General features: G+C 39.6%; 3 pseudogenes; all 3 read right to left on the reverse strand.

The window, feature by feature from the left end:
* Positions 1 to 645: 645 nt before the first annotated feature.
* LOC149117162 (uncharacterized) lies at positions 646 to 6360 on the reverse strand (annotated as a pseudogene).
* Positions 6361 to 6864: 504 nt separating this feature from the next.
* LOC149117163 (uncharacterized) lies at positions 6865 to 10832 on the reverse strand (annotated as a pseudogene).
* Positions 10833 to 16189: 5357 nt separating this feature from the next.
* LOC149117164 (TNF receptor-associated factor 4-like) lies at positions 16190 to 17222 on the reverse strand (annotated as a pseudogene).
* Between the last annotated feature and the right edge of the window lie 278 nt (positions 17223 to 17500).

A 17500-nucleotide genomic window follows, 5' to 3' on the forward strand; every position in this document is an offset into this window, starting at 1 on the left:
ATATTCACGCAGATAACTGTAGTAGACAAAGTAAGAACAGCTGTGTGATAGGTTATTATTGCTGGCGGGTACTTTGTGGTTATCACAACTCTGTTCTTTACTCCTTTTTGAGTGTTGGGCACACGAAATTCAGTCCTGATTGGTGTTTTGGAGTAGTCAAGTAATTGTTTAGACATAACTTTGTGTCATCCCTGTTTGACCTAATGAGAATTTTGGAAGAATAGAAAAACGATCTCTGGTTAAAAATTTGTTTAAAACGAGCTTTCAACTACCAGTCTGTAGTCTTTAACGAGTAATAGATAGAAAGCTCGAACGTTGAGATATATACTAGGAAAGTGTGAAAAAACAAACTTATAATAAAAACAATAGAAATGCTTGTGTGCGAGTAAAAAATGCTAATGTGAGGTTCAAAATAAAATTGAATATTGTCTTAGTAATTGTTTTGCATTATTGTCAGCATGGTTCGTGATTGCTGTGTGCCAGGATTCCAAAGTTTTTCTAACACGGAAATTTCCCTTGTCAGAGACACGTGCATTGTCAAAGTTGATGGAATGGTCGTTCAACCAGGCATTTGAAGCAATGTTGGAACCTTTTTTGAAGGTTTTTGTGTTTCTAATATGTTGTTTCTTCCTTATTTGTAAACATCTACCAGTCTCGCCGATGTAACTCCACGGGCAATCGGCACATGGGATCTTGTAAAACGACATTTGTTTGTAGTTCTGTGGGTGGTCTTGATTTCGGAGAAACAAACTCTTGTTGTAATGTCTTAAGGGGTCTGCTTGTAGTTTGTATTCCAGTGTTTCTGAGAAGTCTTGAGAGAGGTTCAGTTAGGCCTTTGATGTAAGGTAAAACTTCGAAGCCAATGTGTAAGTCAGGAGGATCAGCCCATCCAAAGAACATTCCTACCAATTCTTCTGGAAATGGTGTGATTGCCGGGGGTGATTTCTTCTTCAGGATGTTAGATATGACTGATAGTGGGTAGCTGTTCGATTTCAGAGCATCAGTGATATGGATAACTAATGAGAACTGTTGACAACTCTACTGTCACAGGAGTAAATATTTCGGAATTATGCGGTTGGCATAATGGCACCATTTTAAAGCCAGTGTACGATTGGGCTACTTATCTCCAACCGTTCTTCCAAAAAAAATTGGGAATGATTAAATTTCATCACTTCCAATAGTTGGAAGAACAACGCGGTGTAGTTTTTTTGCGCGAGTCTGTTGATTTTCCTGAAACATAGTGGCAAATCCTGAAAGATGTTTCTAACAAGCCACTGGCCCGGCTTCCCCCTATAATTACACCACCAGGGCTTGATGCTGATCACAAACAATACCTCTTCCAGGAAATTAGGTCATTTTGCTGCCTCGGAACCGAGGAACTAGTCGTTCCAAAACCCAACAATTAATTGACATCAATGGTCTTGAAATGAGCTTAAACCACACGTGAAGAAAAACAATAGCAAAAGAAAAAAAACGAAAAAAAAAACAAAAAGAGATTTTTATTGGCATAACTATCATTTTGTGACATTTATGTTAACACCTTCAAAACTAATGATTAATCTGGAACAGAGAGGAATTTGGTGCCCTTTCCAAGTCACATATCTTTAAACCAGTCTTTATACGCGCGGTCATTGCGTCCGCATGTAAGCCAAAGCCAAGAAGAAAAAGCCAACTATCTTGGTCAGCTCTTACTATTAAACTACACTATTTCAAAAAAATAAAATAGTACAAGTATATGTTATTACCACTTCACTGGAAGACTCGCTTGGTCCAGCCTTTTCTTTTTGTGGTTGCTTTTTTGGCAAACGTGTAACCTACAAAGGCAAACATTTTTAAACAGTAAGTTTGCATTTTGGTGACACAACCGTAAATTGTAATTGAAAGGTAAAAGGGCTAGTGGAACACTCACCTTTGGGGTACTCATGGTGCTATGTGACGTGCTGTTCTGAAAGTGATCATATTGAAAAATAATCATGTTTCCATTTTGGTTATCTGTCTTTTTCTCAAAAGACAACTGTTACCTTGATTTGTGCAAGAGGAAAGTCGTCACTCTTCCGACTCATTGCGCATCTCGAAGCCAGTGTTCTGCTCTGTCTGAAGATAAAGACTATAGAGACGAAGACGTTACAATTGATCAACTTATTATATTAAAAAAAGTGTCTAAGTTAAAACTCCGGTTTGTAGTAGTAGCTCAGTCTTCTTGTATTCAACTAGGTGCCTGTTTCTCTCATATGATTGCCTTTTCTGCTGCAAGAAAATTATGTGACAACTACTGAACAAAAGGCGAGTGAGTGATTTCTCCGTTATTGCATGTCTTGTTTTGTGACAGTGGAGGTACATGATTAACAACTGTACTGACCATGTGAGATGAATCCTCCGACACTGAGAATCTTGCTTTTTCGACTCTGTTGCAGGCTTAGAAAACTTTCTCCCAATTTGTTTTTCTCTTCTATAAGCTGATCAACGTCATGCCTATACTGATCAAATTCCTGTTGAAGAAAGAGCGGAAAATAACATAAAAACTTCAGTGTTCTTCATTGAGTAACCGTTTCAAAAAGCATAACGCAAATAAACATTAAAATTGCAGCCAGTCTACCTCTTCATTTTCTCTTTCGAGTATTTGGATGCTTCTCTGAAGATTGTCTGCTCTCTTTTTCTCAAGTTTGGTCCGCATTTGGACACACTATTTGGCGTACAAGTTTTCATAGAGTTTTACGCCCATAAACCTATAGCTCACCCCTAGCCTTCTTTTTTCGCCAGCCTTTCACGGCATGTTCTTGGCCTATTTTTAATTTTCCCTTGTCTTTTTTCCTAATGTGCGTTTGCGTTGCCTTGGCAACCAATGTATTATTAGCACTAATTTATTCCACAATATACAAAATGACACATTCAAACAGGCCCTCGACAACTTTCTTATTTTCTTTTATGATTTTTTCCTGATAATGTTGCCTGCTATTTTTTGGACACATTGATCCCATTTTGACGTTTATGTCATCAATTCTCTTAAATTTACAGTTCAATTTATTGATACTTTTTTTGTTAATTTGCTTTTCCCTATATTTATTCTGTTAAAACTTAAATTTTTCTTCCTTTATTCTTCCTTCTATACTATATCCTTAATGCAATTGTGTCTACATCTTTCTTTTAAATTAGTTCTTTACACTAGTCTACTTTTTATTTAAATTTTATACCCTTCTACGCCTCTACGCCTCTACGTTTCTATGCTTCCAAGTTTCTACACCTCTACGCCTCTATGTTTCAATGCCTTTACGCCTCTACGCCTCTGCTGTTGTACTCTAAACTATGCGCTTCTCTTTTTTTATGCTATGTCTTCTAACCTCAGTTTTTTTTGGTTCTCTACTTTGAGTTTTGGGAACGTTTTTCTTTCTGCATGTATTTATGTACCAATCGTGAAACCCTTGCCCTGTAACTTTCATTAACAATCTGTAGCAATACACTGTTTTTGGTTCTGTGTTATTTTAGTATGTAAGCTACTTGGTTTGCAGGCTGTTACTGGCGACATCTTTTTGGCCTGCCCCTGCTGACATGATAGCGTTGACGTAGGTGCATGAGATTAACAGCTTATCGATTAGCTAGCGGTAGACGTGGTATTAAACCGGTGTTTGTTTCTTTACAAAAACTATCAACACACAACAAGCTTTTTAAATACCTGTTCCAATTTTGTTTGCAGGTCCATATTTTGGCTTTTTAGCCTTGCAATTTCCTCCTCCAACTAGAGGGAAAGTAATTAAAGTCAAAATCGTCTTCGATGCAATTTCGTTTTCAACGTATGCAGGTAGTTTAGTAAACGCCATACTTGCCTCTTTAGTATTTCCGGCATCTGGTGCTCTTTGTGGACCCACCTTAACACACTATATATGGAAGGAAATAATATATTCGGTTTACTAATATGTTTTGCTATATCACAAACCAAGCAAAATGAACCTAAAAAAATTCACTCTATGCTGTTTGAGATCTTGAAAGGAAATTCGTCCTTCCAGCAAGTCACAAAGTATAGCTCATACTGTTTGTCCTCGCTTTTTCCGTAGAGGTAAATAAAATTGCTTTGTGTTACTCGTAAGTTCAGGTGTTCCGGTATCTGTATCACAAGTCTAAAGCATCCATTTGATAATTTAGCAACCATCAGGTAGTGGCTCATGTTATGCTGCAGGTAAAGACACCGTAGTAGACAGTGAATAATCTCCAAAAATTAGCTTTAGGGTTAGTGTAGTGTACTTACTGGCTTCCATTCTTGAATAGCTGACTTCCTCCATTTCAAATACACTTCACCTTCAGGAGGTTCGTGCAAGTCCTCAATGCCGCCAAGGTCATACAATTTTTTTGTGATGTTTTTCACTGTCTCGATGAAATCCTGTGGTCAACTGGAAGATGTTCTTGTACCCAATTGATTGGTGTCCCCTTGGGGTTTAGGTTCGATATGCCTAAAAGAGGGATGTAATTGCAGGGCTAGCAATGTCATAACCCCTTATGGCAGTATGCCATAGTGAAATGGATAGAACTATTGAAACTGATGAGAATATGGTGGCATTGCTATTCCTGAGGAGGATAACTGACATTATGGGGAATGGATCTTGTGGTCACGATAGAAGTTTGATGTTGCTGCTGCACTGCATGCACTGGTTGATTGGTTGGTTTGAATATGTTGCTGTTGGTTTACTGGTATCACTGGAGTAGACTGATTAGCCAATTCTGCTCCAGTGTCAACAGTGTCTTCCCAGTTTGATACAAAATCCCAAGACGCTTCATCGCATAGTTTGTAGTTGTGTATTTTTCGTCTGCTCATATCGAGACAGTCTTGGTCAAACGTGATACGTTAATGTAAGTCGTGTTCGTGTTCATGAGTGAGCTGCGCGTCTCATTTACAGCAGCAAAAACTGTGCCCTAACTTTTGCACGCATGCACCTAAAGGATGACCCGGAAACCGGATTGATCAGGACTTGCATGCAATTTTACTGACGGATACACATTATGGAAAAAGTGGCGCTTGAATCTGTAGATTATATCCTGCTGGAAAGTACAAGAATACATCATCCCTGTTTGCATGTGTTTCTTAAATAAATGACCATCTCCTATGTTTCAGTTTGATGGCTCTCGCTTCGTTATTGTTGTCAACTGTTTGTACATGCAGAGGGCTAGAGATCCTTGCATAAAGTGCTAGTTTGTAATATTGATTTGATAAAAAAGAAGTATGGAAGAAAACCGATAATGATACTATAACTAAATGAATCAGTTGCTTTTAGTGATCGACAAACAAACTGACTTTCTTTCGAATGGCTGGATAAAGGATATCTCAGAAGCGCCACTCCGAAAAGTTTGATTGGTAATGACACAATTAGAAACTTCCTGAACCTTAGGGTCAGATCTCATAGCCGCATGAATTTGTTTTGAAGAAAAGAGAGTAAAAATTATAATGGATCATCAAAAAGATCAAAGTACCTATACAGGGCCTGAGATAACACTGGGTAGGAACCAATTAAATCATTGAACTAATGGGGATCTTCTTAGAGAAGCTCCATAGAACTTGCTAAGATCTCCTTCTATAATACTCGGAAACTTAGCAGATACATATCTATCGCTACAATTGAATTATAATGATTAGTTACTGTAGAAAACGTATTCAAATGACACTTTCGTAGATAAAGACTCTATTCAAAGACAAAAAAACTCCAGAATACAATTCAAGAACAACGACTTCGCATTAGTTTTGCATTCGTTCCCTTTCAGTTCAGTGTTCGAGGGGGGTCAAATCGTGTAAGTCACGTGACAAGCTTGGTCCCAGTTTTCAACAGTTACTAAGATATATGTAAGAATGAAAACAATAAAGCAGATATTCTCTATTGACTCTATCGAACGTCTGTTGTTTACATTGAAGGTCAAGGTTTTAAATAGTTTTGAAATTCAGACAGACAAAATTCAATGCTTATGCAGCAACATCCTTTCCATTTCTTCTCGCTTGTTCTCATAAAAAATAAACAGCCTTTTCTTACTTTTTCTTAGCGTGCAGAGACAGCCATTACTTTCCAATGTTTTAATATCTGATTTGAGCGCTGTGGTTTAGTTAGCCAATCAGATAGCCCCTTATGCGATTTACCGCAGACCGCGGACTGCTTTCGCAAAAACATGGTTGCCGTTGTTGCTGTTGTCAGAGACTCGTAAGAACATTTATCATGGTAGACGAAAAAAGCGACCTTTTTTAGGTAACTGTAATTCCAAATGCTTACTTCAAAGCCCTGTAAAACTATATACCACAAGAAAGCTTATGATTTATAGATTCTGAAAATGGTCACAACTTTAACTTTAATGGAATTGTAACCTGACAGCCTAAAATTCTTACCACATGCTGTGCATGACCAAGCTGTAGTTGAGAAAAGATATCTGGCTGCAGATTGCATGGAATTATATTATTTTAGTATCAGTCTAGAGCACAGATATCCTTTTAAATGAGCATAGAACCTTTTGGGACAATAAAAACATTTTCCCCAGTGCCCCTCCAAAAATCGCCAATATATTTAAGGTTGCTTTATTTACAATAACTTGCCTTCAATTCAACATATGCAGAATCTCTATGCTCGTTTAACTCAACTCAATGAGAAGAAACAACACTGAAAATTTCAGTTCAATTGGATAAATACATCTTTAGATATCTTTTTTTTAAAGATCTAAAGTACGCACTTTGAGAAAATAAGCTTTAAAGTTAAGAAATGCTATTCAGGAAAGCCACATAGACTCTACAGGTAATAAGTTTATGTATTCAGTGCAGAAAGTCCACAAATTCAGTTTAGAAGTCTCCTGCTTCATAAGAGACTCCTGTTTCACGAAGGGCCCCTTCTCGTCAGGTTCGCCTCAGCTGCTCTGCTCGCTGGGCTTCTTTTCCTTCGCACTAGCCTGCAGGTCATATTTCTCGGCCTGTTTCTTGTCCCTTAAAAGAGAGGCTTTCTTAGTGAATTTGCCAGCTGGAATGGACAGCCTTTCCATCACTTTCCCTCTGCTAGCAGCTCCACTGTGAAAGTGTAATACTGCAGAAGCTACAGCACAGCAAATTACTTTCATGCCATGATGTTTATGCTTCGGGCACCTAACCTAAACCAGAGAATTGATGCACTCAGTTTGGTTCTGTGTAGTGCCATGCAAACACAGTCCCAGGAGCTTTGTTTCACTTAATGTCATCAAAGTGGGGTGCAACAGTTCCAGAAAAATCTCAGGTAGGCTGTCATCACCCTTGTAGGTTGAAGTTCCTGTTGCTAGATCTTGTTGCCACTTACACCAGGAGTTTTCACCAGGCGGGCAGAATCTGTGTTGTTTAGCTGGATCTTGATAGCTTGAACAGAGTGGTGTAAAATAGCAATAATGTTCTTTTTCATTGTGTACACAGCTGCATTAACCTCCCTGTCTGATGGATTTGGGGTTGACAGGGTGTTCTGTCTAATGGCTAGACCTTAGTATCATTGGATTTGTTTTATTCTTTCATCTGAGAGGTGGCCACGCCCTCCAATTGGCTTCCCATCGGCCAGTTTGCCCTTACTTTTGCCTTTAAAGTTAGGTGCTTGCCCATCCGTTTCTGGACATGTCCAATGCAGTCTAGTTTGACCACCTTAAAATCTGGGTAGGTGTCTTCGACAGTGTTGAAGGCCTTGCTATCACCATCGGACACCATCCACTTGTATCTAATGTTGTGACGCTCAACTGATCTGTTCCACAGAACTGCTGCACCCTCTGCTTCCATGGCTGGCGAACTTCCTCTACAATTGACATCACAGTCACCGGAAGCTACATGTTCCATATGCCATTCTTCAAATTCTTCATCAGAACTACACTGTGCCTTTTTTGCCGGACAACTCTGGCAGATTTCGAAAGTACATGGTAATCCAGCACTTCTCCAGTGTCCACAGAGATGACAAACACAACTCCAGTAAGAAAAGTGAAGCCTCTCCTTGCACACATACCATCAAAGCTAACTGCAGCATCCACAACTCCATCACTATCTTCACTGTCATTTTCTGCCAAAATGTTCTGCCAAAACTCTTTGCCCCGCTTATTTCATGTCAATTTCCGCTTCCACCTCAAGAGCATCAAGAATTGTTTCTACCTTCCGATAGTAAGCTGTCTTTGTGATGCATGGCATGTTCATGATGCTACAAAAGGATGCAAGTCATTCGTAGCCACTACCAGTCTCAATTGAATGATACCCAGTACGCCTGTTCACATCCACAGATTTGCCCCGCTTGCTTATAAAAGAGGAAGTCTTCAAAGGGGTCTCTTCAAGGCACAAGCTGCACTGTGCAGAGACGAGCCATTAGCCCTCTTCTTCCAGATTCATTTTCCTGAATCGTCAAATTCCCTATAATAGTAGTAAATAGTATGTATTAAATCAAATGTGAAAATACTTGTTTGAGGTACATCGCTGTAAGTTAAAAACAGTGAACATTAACCAAAGCACAAAAGGGAAAAATATAATTAAAGAAAAAAACTAAGGAAGAGCACACATGGCTATTTAAAATATCGACAGCTGTGTAAAATGTCTCATAACAAGCAGCTATAGTGAAACTGTATGACACAGTTGAAACATTTGGCACAGAACCATCGACCACATGTAAACTTCGCAAAATATGTAAGCTTATTATTCTCACCTTCTTCGCAAACAAGTGCACTGGAGAGGGTTGAAAACTGATTCAGATCTACAGTACTGTGCAAGAGTAATGCAAGTGATTTGGCAACAGTGATCGCCATGATAACCGATTGCACTGGCAACCTTGGACAGATTACACTACACGTCTCCCCAGCCTTTCTGCAAGTGTAAGTGTTTCAGATGGGGACGGATCATGATAAGAAAGCCAGCATTTGCCCCAAATTGAAGCTTGGTTCGGCAGCAGGGCAGTAACTCATAAAAGGCCTCGGAAAGCAGCTGCCTTCTATCATCAGGACACTCACCCGAGTTAAAAGACTCTGCAATTGACGGTGCTAGTTCCAGCATGGCAGTCAGTCATTTGTTACGCTTCAGACCAAGTACAGTCAGTGTCGGTTTGTCAAGCTTGTTCATCAAGATGGAAACAGCACACTCCTCTTCATCCTGACATTTGTTAGTTACTGTGGCTACGGCTCCCCCTTCTTCATCACAGATACAGTATAGACAGTTGTAATCCCTGTCACCTTGTGAAGGACGTCTGCTAGCCTCTACAGAGCACGTGGAGTCAGTCTTACGAGCCCTCTATACATCTCTCACCCTATGGTGGACTTTTTGGGCACGCTCATCCTGCTACAGTCAACTTTGTCTCACCTCCTGTATGGTCTCTCTGTCTCTAGGCCTTGCTTGTACTGCCTAGCTCAGAAGAAGAACAGGTGAGAGTTAGACCATAAATAATGCACAATAGAAAGCTGGATTGATAAGACATTTGGCTACATCTACTGAATAATTTAAATCTCTACAGATTTCGATGACATTTTATGAATAGCAATCTCAATATTCAACTTAGATGCTCTGCATTGCAAAATTAGCATCACTTCTTAGGGGGGGGGGGGAGTAATTCAACATAAAAAATTACAAGTGTATAGTATACCATTAGCAAATGCCTGTCATATTTCAGAACTTATTGCCTTTTGATTCCCAGCTTACCTGCTCGGGGTCACAAGGTTGATCATCAGACAGGAACTGTCTGAGCCTCTCCAGGGACTGTTTATTGGGGATGCGGGTTGCCACAATTTGTGGGAGAGCTAGGAGAAGTTCTCGGCAATTCGGTGGTGCCACCAAAGGTCTTTCCTGCTGTTCTCCACCTTCATCACCTTGCAGTTGGTTGCTGGCAGTTGCTGGAGCCTCTGAGACTGGGGAAGTACTAGGCAGGACATGCCTGGAATGTGTTTGTTTTCTGTGGTGTCATCCCCAAGCTGCCACTTAACCTTGGCTGTGCTATTTTTCCACTGACTTGCAGTTCCTGTAATAATAATAAGAAAAATAATAGTAAAAACTATAATAATGATGATGATGATGATGATGGTGATGTCACTTATTTTGGCCCCACCCACCTTTGCCCATTCCAGTTGATAATGTTAATTCTGATTGTTTTTATCTTAGTTACCTGTAGACAAACTTTGAATTCCCTGATCGGAAATGCAAGTTGCCACAGTCATGTCGCCACTCAAAATACCACGACAGTGATATGGTATTAAACATGGAGAGAAACCATGCATGAAGTGCACAGAGATGTCACTCCAGTGGGGCGCCTTCAGGATCATGATGTTACCAAAAATGTCAAGGCGTACCTTCTCCAAGTTCCTGTCAAATCGTTCATTTCCGTACTTGATGTTGACTCCCAGGGGATTTCTTGCCTGCTGAAACATGGTGTCTTTTGACAATTCTCTTCTCATTCGCTCTGAGAGGTCAGGAGTTGGCTCCTGTTGTGTTCACCATTCCTCTTTCTCTGCCACGAACCGTGCGCAATACTCCCTGCATTCCTGGAGGTAGCAAATTCCACTTCATGGGACAAATCACTACGGAATAGCCCAGATGGCAACTGCAAGCTGTCATACAGGAAGAAAGTGAAGTTGAAGTCTGTGATGTTTTCCGGCGATATAGGCAGGCCATGTGGAAAATATGGTACAATTATCGTGGGCTCAACATCCCTGCTTGCAGATGGCCCAGCTCTATGTCTGTCCAGGGCTATATGTGACCTGGGCAAATCTCGAAGCTGACTATGATTATCAAGGAACAATGTATGACTGTTAGGAAAAAAATAACATTGCTGTTCTTTCAAGCTCTGTTTGAAATGATCATTGATTTTGCAATCGCTGCGCTGAATGGCATGAAAACGCACATGCATGCCATGCGGACAAATTCTTATACATACACAAAATTTCACCACTAATGGTTCATTAGCATTTGTAGCTCAATCTGTAAGACGTTGGGTTGTTGAGACAATGGTAGTCAGATCCGCTAGTTTAATGCTGGCTTAGACATTTTCCCTACACTTGACAACCGTCTTGGACGGCTTTTTTTGCTTTTATTGCTGATTATTTTTAGTTCCAAATGGAAGTCTGATTTGCCCTGCCAAGAAAACCAACAACTGAAACAAGCAAAGCAAAACACAGTCCAGCCAGCACGGTTACCATGCTTCGCCAATGTGCACGCTTACATGAAATACACTCCCATATGTATTAGCGACTACATCCTGTATGTAGCTCACACTGTTCCCAAGACAATTCAGTTTACGATTTGGATGAGCCAAAGGAAGATATTCCTCCTCCTTATTATCTCCTCTGGGGTACTAAGCTTCTTGAAGCTTTAAACCCAAAGGGACCTGCTGCAGGTTGTTTATTTTTTTACCTTCGAAATCGAAGCATGAAGTAAAGTGAGAATCAACGTATGAAGAAAGATACATAATTCTCTCAAGGATTTCTAACTTTGAGGGTTCTTTTCGTGAAACTTGGCTTTACTGTCACAATCTTATTAACAAGTAGACAAAGAGAAAGCAACATATCAACATATCACCATGTTTTAGCCTGTGTACAAAGGCTACCATGTTTTTGTACACTGTGCGTTGTGACACCTGTATTGTTTGTATGCTGTCTATTCATAGTTTGAAAATGCATGTGTCAGTTATATTCTTGCGCTCACAAATGGCGGCGAACTATTTCCGTTTTTTACCGGTATGAAATTTCATTTTACGTCACCAGTAGTGAAAGAGCTTTAATGAATATTTTATTGAAGAGTGTAGGTTTGTGCTCTCACATACACAAATTTTTCGCCTCCATGCATTTAAGACAGATCATAGAGCTTGATACGTTTTTGTCGTATTCTATCGAAAACTAAAATCAGTGGAGTGTAGGAAATTAGAAATTAGTTAAATGCATGTGAACGAAAGTTTGTTTTGATGTATAACTCAGTGTCCTTCACTGATTATTTTCGATAGGTATGTGTTTCAGCCATTGTTTCCTATTCATGAGTAAATATTTATCGTATCTCTTTCTCTGACAATGGGCGGCATAAAACTCCGTCTCAGTAGCACCTGTTGATATTTTCCAGCAATTCATAGCATCCATTGCTTACTATTTGAAAGAATAATTTTGAGAACCAGGTTCCTTTCAAATAAATAGATGCGTTAACATTGCTTCTTGTAAACCTGCAATGGAATACCCAGCTGTGGATGACTCTATTCGTGCTGAACGCCTACAATAGTGCGAATAGAGAATATTAGTAGAAATCCTGACAGAACATCGTCTGCAGTTGTTGGATACGCTGCACAGTCTACATCTGCTGATGATCCTGCAAGATGTTTTGTCTGTTATAGCACAAGGGAAGTGACTATTTAGGTCAAAAATTTTTTCGTCAAAAGTGCCCAATTTTTTGCATATGGCCTTCAATTTACTTACTTAACAATGCCTTGCTGTTTTTTCGCCAATTTGCTTTTTGTTATCGAGAAAAACAAAGCCAATATCGAAGAATCGTTGAATGGTGTGCAATGAAGTACCTCTCGGAAGCCTCTCGGAGCAGAGAAGAGAACCAAAAACAAACTCAACTCACATATGACGCGGGGGACCCATTTCTCGAAAGCCCCACAAACTTCTCGGGTCCGTAAAGCCATTTTTAGTTCATCTGTATCTAACTAGTGAGACAATCTCAGATAGTGCAGAGTGTAATTTACGGCTCTGATACAGTAGTCACACAAGTCCTCACCCATGCCGTTCTCTCTCTTGGTAGTCAACTAGGCCTTTTCCCCTTTGCGGAATATGAGCGGACAAAAACTTGATAAGACATATCCTAGCAGTGTGTATGTTTCATGTTTTTGTTTTCTTTCAAGGCCCAGAGATAACTTACAATTACTGTTTGTCAAGACGGTTTTAAATTTATTGTGGTATTTTATGTTGAGTTTCATTCATTTTGTAGCAAATGTGACAATTTTACTTTTCACGCACACGTTTGTAATTTGATACAATATGCTAATGTATGCAACACGATAAACATGTGCTGAGTGTAAACTCACTTTTTTCCATCTTTGAACAGACATTCTTTTTTGGCCTAATCTTGGCTACAGATTTACAGACGTTTTCATTCAATTCACTACGAGTGACAAGACTGTCCATGCAATTTCATTTTATTAGGCATAAATTTTACATGTGGAACGTATGGCTGTCCTAATGACAAGACCGTCCATTGAAATATTTCACATAACTATTTACATGTGGAACATGTGGCTGTCCTAGTGACAAGACCGTCCATGTAAGTTATTTTTTATTCTTGACATTTACTTGTGAAACGTGTGTCTGGTCCCCAGGGAGGGGTACACACAGAAAAATTGGGCAGGGGTGTGCTGCCCGCTTCCCAAAACCCTTACCCTATTTATGAGCAAAATCTGCCATATTCCCTACCCTATTTATGACCTGACCATAAATTTGAAACCCTATTTATGACCAAAATGGCTAAAATCAAGTAAAATTGATACCTATCTATGAGGAAAACTGCTGAAAAATCATACCCTTTGGGGCCACACATACCTGTATAGCCCATATAAGGGAGTACCCCCTGGGGGTCTGGCCCTAGTGACTAGATGTCCATAAAAATAATATTTTGCACTTCATAATTCTTCTCAAGGCAAACTTTATTTCATCTTTAGTTGCAGTTATACACTTAAGTCAAATTCCAATTTTAGTAAAACTTGCACCACTTTTTAAGCCAGTGAGAAGCAGAACCCACTGACCGTGACTTGCTCGCATGTATTTCCCTGCACTTGGTGCTGGCTGCACTGTTGTAATCGCTTTAGCTTTGAATGCTGATTGGTTCTTTGTGTCATTTTCTTTTGTAGTGATTGGCTAGAGTTATAAATGTATTGGAATTTGACTCAAGTATTTAGTTTATTTGACGGGGTCCTCGTCCGTAGAATTTCTGTCCTCTGAGCCATTGTCCTTTAGTTGAATGTAAAATGTACGTTGAAGAGGTGGTAAAAATTGTGAGGCAATTTTTTTCAAGTCTCTAACTTTGGCAGTTTTTAGGAGAACCTGTCCTTGGTAAAGTTCCTGTGGAAGTGATTGCCCTGTTGTGGTTTGCCTTGGCCGCACGATTTTTAATTTTTTCCAAGGTTCATCCTCACTTATACTAAATCTTACCCACACTTCGTCTGGGTGATGCTTCATTGCCACCTTTCCCGCTTCCTTTTCCTCCCCCCATCCGAAGTTCAACCAGTGAATGTCCCTGAGCAGAACTCGCTTTCCCTCCTGATCCTTTGTGGCCATCTTGTACTTGTGTTATATCGTGAAAGGTCAGTAGCAAACTTTCCCACGGTCAACTTATGACGCAAGGAACTGACGCATTGCGTTACTCACGTTCTGGTCAATGACATTATTTCCTGTTTTGAAACCACAATTCAAAGCTGTTCTAGCTTTAATTAACTTTTCTTCTTTGTCACAGCTTGCACGTACGGGTTAAGTTCTGGTAACCTGTAACAAGGTGTTCTTTTTTTGGTGAACGGGGGAAGTGGAAAAAAGAACGCCTGATACATTTACTTCGGTTTTTTGTTGTTTGCCTGTCAACGGTGATGTTATTTCGTGTCATGCAGACTTAACCAGAATTCAATGATGGAAGACGGCAACAAAGCGCAATACACATGTTTACTTTCCAGGCAAGGGAATAGCAAGTTGAAAAGTCTCTGTTTACTCCGTCAAGAATCAAAAAATTCATTGAAAATAATCGGCACACGTTTGTAAAGTTACAGTAGAGCCCCACTCAAAACTGAAATTTAAGAGCAGGAAAATATACTAGTCAAGTTCCTCATGGCATTTTATTTTGTTTGTGCCTCTCGACGAGTGTTGTCATCCTAGAAATAGTCTCGTTCGTTCGCACTTGCAGATCTATTTATCAAAACACTTATATAAACAGGCGCTCATCACTCTGCTAAAATATTTCACATTTGTAGAACAAAAGCTCCCTGTGTCTTAAGGTTTTCTTTTGCTACCAGTTTCTTTACTCCTGAAAAACACTTGCCTTCATCGCCGGTGTTCTTTATTTTCTGCGTGCAAGTTAGGCCGCGTTGTGGCGGCTCTTGTCAGCTAAAGGAACCTTTCACCAAGAGAGAGTGCTAATTGTCAAGAAAGTCATAATCCCATTAATCAAGAAACCAATTTGCTGTAGTTACATGGAAAATCTCTGGCAAACTGTTCATAATAAGAGCCATATTAGAAAACATGTTTGTCGACTCTACTCCCATACCACAGGCGACAAAGCGCAATGTCTGTTTGACATGAGTTCAGAATGAAAAAATTCAAAGTCTGTAAGTCTGTAGGTTGACAATGCTATCTCCTTTATCTACATGTTTCAGGCGTGTCTTTGAAATGTGTTGTTGGTACGTATGACTGAGCGCTTTTACAGCATTGTTATACTCATTTTTGTAACAGCAGTATTTTTTTGTGTGCAGGCTAAACCCAAGTCAAATAAAAGTGACCGTGCACTTTAAGCCGTTCTAGAAAAGAAACTACAGTTCTGGGGCCAGTATTTCTGTGCTTATTCCAAATGCACTCTCTGAAGATTTTTGTGTCTCAATTATTTAACTGAGCTGGGGTGCGAGCAATTTTTTCCAGTTTTATCTAAAAATGGTCTCTGTGGCATGCCTTTGCAGCAATTTCAGGGAAGAAGATTCCCCTTGCTTCTTATAAGTGACGAGAGCAATGAATACTGCCATTTAACACATAAAAGCAATGTACAAATGTTTACTACCAAAGTACCAGTCCCTAGTCACTGCTGTTTGTCTAATTTGGGTAACGCTGTTTTTTGGGAACCTCTGACAAGTGGCCACAGGTTAACTGGTCATCCCTTATTAAATAGCCACCCTTAATTAACTTGCATTAATTGAGAAATAATTTTCAGTTAAATACTACAAACAAATTTAATACATGTCTGTTTGTTTTAAAAATGGTATATATAAATAACAGTCCTTAAGAAAAAGGAATGCCTAATAAAATCACTCAAACACACACTGGTGATGATTTACTCCAAGGCAGGTAGCCCGGTGACAGTAAAAAGTGACCAACCACTATTAAATACCCACCTCCCATTTACCTGAGAGTGGCAGCTTACCAGGGCTTTGAATGTAGTAGGTTTACATGAAGACGGGTATTATCAAGTGCTTGTTAACTAGTATGTTCATTGATGGATATTTACTAAATCACTGCTAAAAAGACTTACTCCACATGCCCCAGAAACATGAGCTTCTAGGAGAAGCTTGAGGTGGCTTGAGGAATCTGCATCAGCTAATGAGTGCACCTCTGTACATCCTAGGGCATAGAGGGCACAGTGTCATCTTTCCTTTGTACACACAAAAGCCAAGTGGGACAGCATCTTGCATCTAAAGAAAAATGAGTGGAAAAGATTTGAGAGAAACAAATATTTTAGATAAAGAGCAAATGAAGACTATCTACAGTAGCTCACTTCAATAACAATACAAAATTCACTAAAATCTACCTTTCCACCTAACTCCCACAATTGTTCGGACATTGCGCCAATTTGGCGACACAAAGCTCATCATGACCTAACTGATTACTATGTGGGACATCCACACCACAGGAAGGCACTTCCCTGTCCTGTGAGGGCAGATTCGCAGATGCTGGGCTAGTTCACATCGGTAAGAACGAAGAATGCATCCTCTGCCTTTAAAAATGCATTCCACAATCTTCATATCGCAATGTGGAAGGTGATTCTCCAGACTAGCTGTTGGCCCAGTCCAGTTGCAGCCACCAGGAAGAGAGATCGTCCACAGACACTTGATTACTCTCCTGCTAACACCTTCAACTGCAAGATTTCTAACTAAAGTGCCAATTGAAACTCTCCTGTCAACTCGACAATGATTATGATTTGACTGCCACTGGGTGATGTAGTGATGGCAGAAGGAATGCCTTAACAATTTATTCCAGAAAAATTGGCAGTAGCCACAAAAATTGATGCTTAAACAGCCTTAAAAATAGGTCCGCAATGCATACATGTGTCTAGTGCAGGGTAATAGAGTAATGTGTATATGATTATATAGGATTGCGTTAGACTTCATGAATGCAATTAGGATTTATCTGCCATAGAGTACAGGAGTGGAGGCTGGGGTATAATGTGAAGCTCTAACAGTGTAGCAAAGAAAAATGGCCTGAACTAACAAACGTGTTGAAGGTGATATTGAAAAGTAAGGAGGAGTAGAGGTTGGTCTGCTTTGGGGTGTGGTTGAAATTATTGCAGACATTTTTCTGGAAGTAGTGCTAACTATTATGAATTTGTTATTTTTAACATCACAGTGGCAATGATGAAATGAATTGAACACAACTTTATTTCAAGGCAACTAGGAGAATCTTAAAGTAAGATTCATTGTGACGTCATTCTTGCTTTGCCAGTCTACTTGTAAATAACAGTTTTTGTAACTCTAATGAAAAGCTTTCATCCAACTTGTGAATTAACAACAACAATAAAAAGAGGAATTAATTACTATAATAACGTGGCTGTTTACTGACTGACATTCTGTTG

This window comes from Orbicella faveolata, unplaced genomic scaffold, assembly GCF_042242905.1.
Source record: "Orbicella faveolata isolate gen_17 unplaced genomic scaffold, um_ofav_v1 contig_12, whole genome shotgun sequence".
NCBI lineage: Eukaryota > Metazoa > Cnidaria > Anthozoa > Scleractinia > Merulinidae > Orbicella > Orbicella faveolata.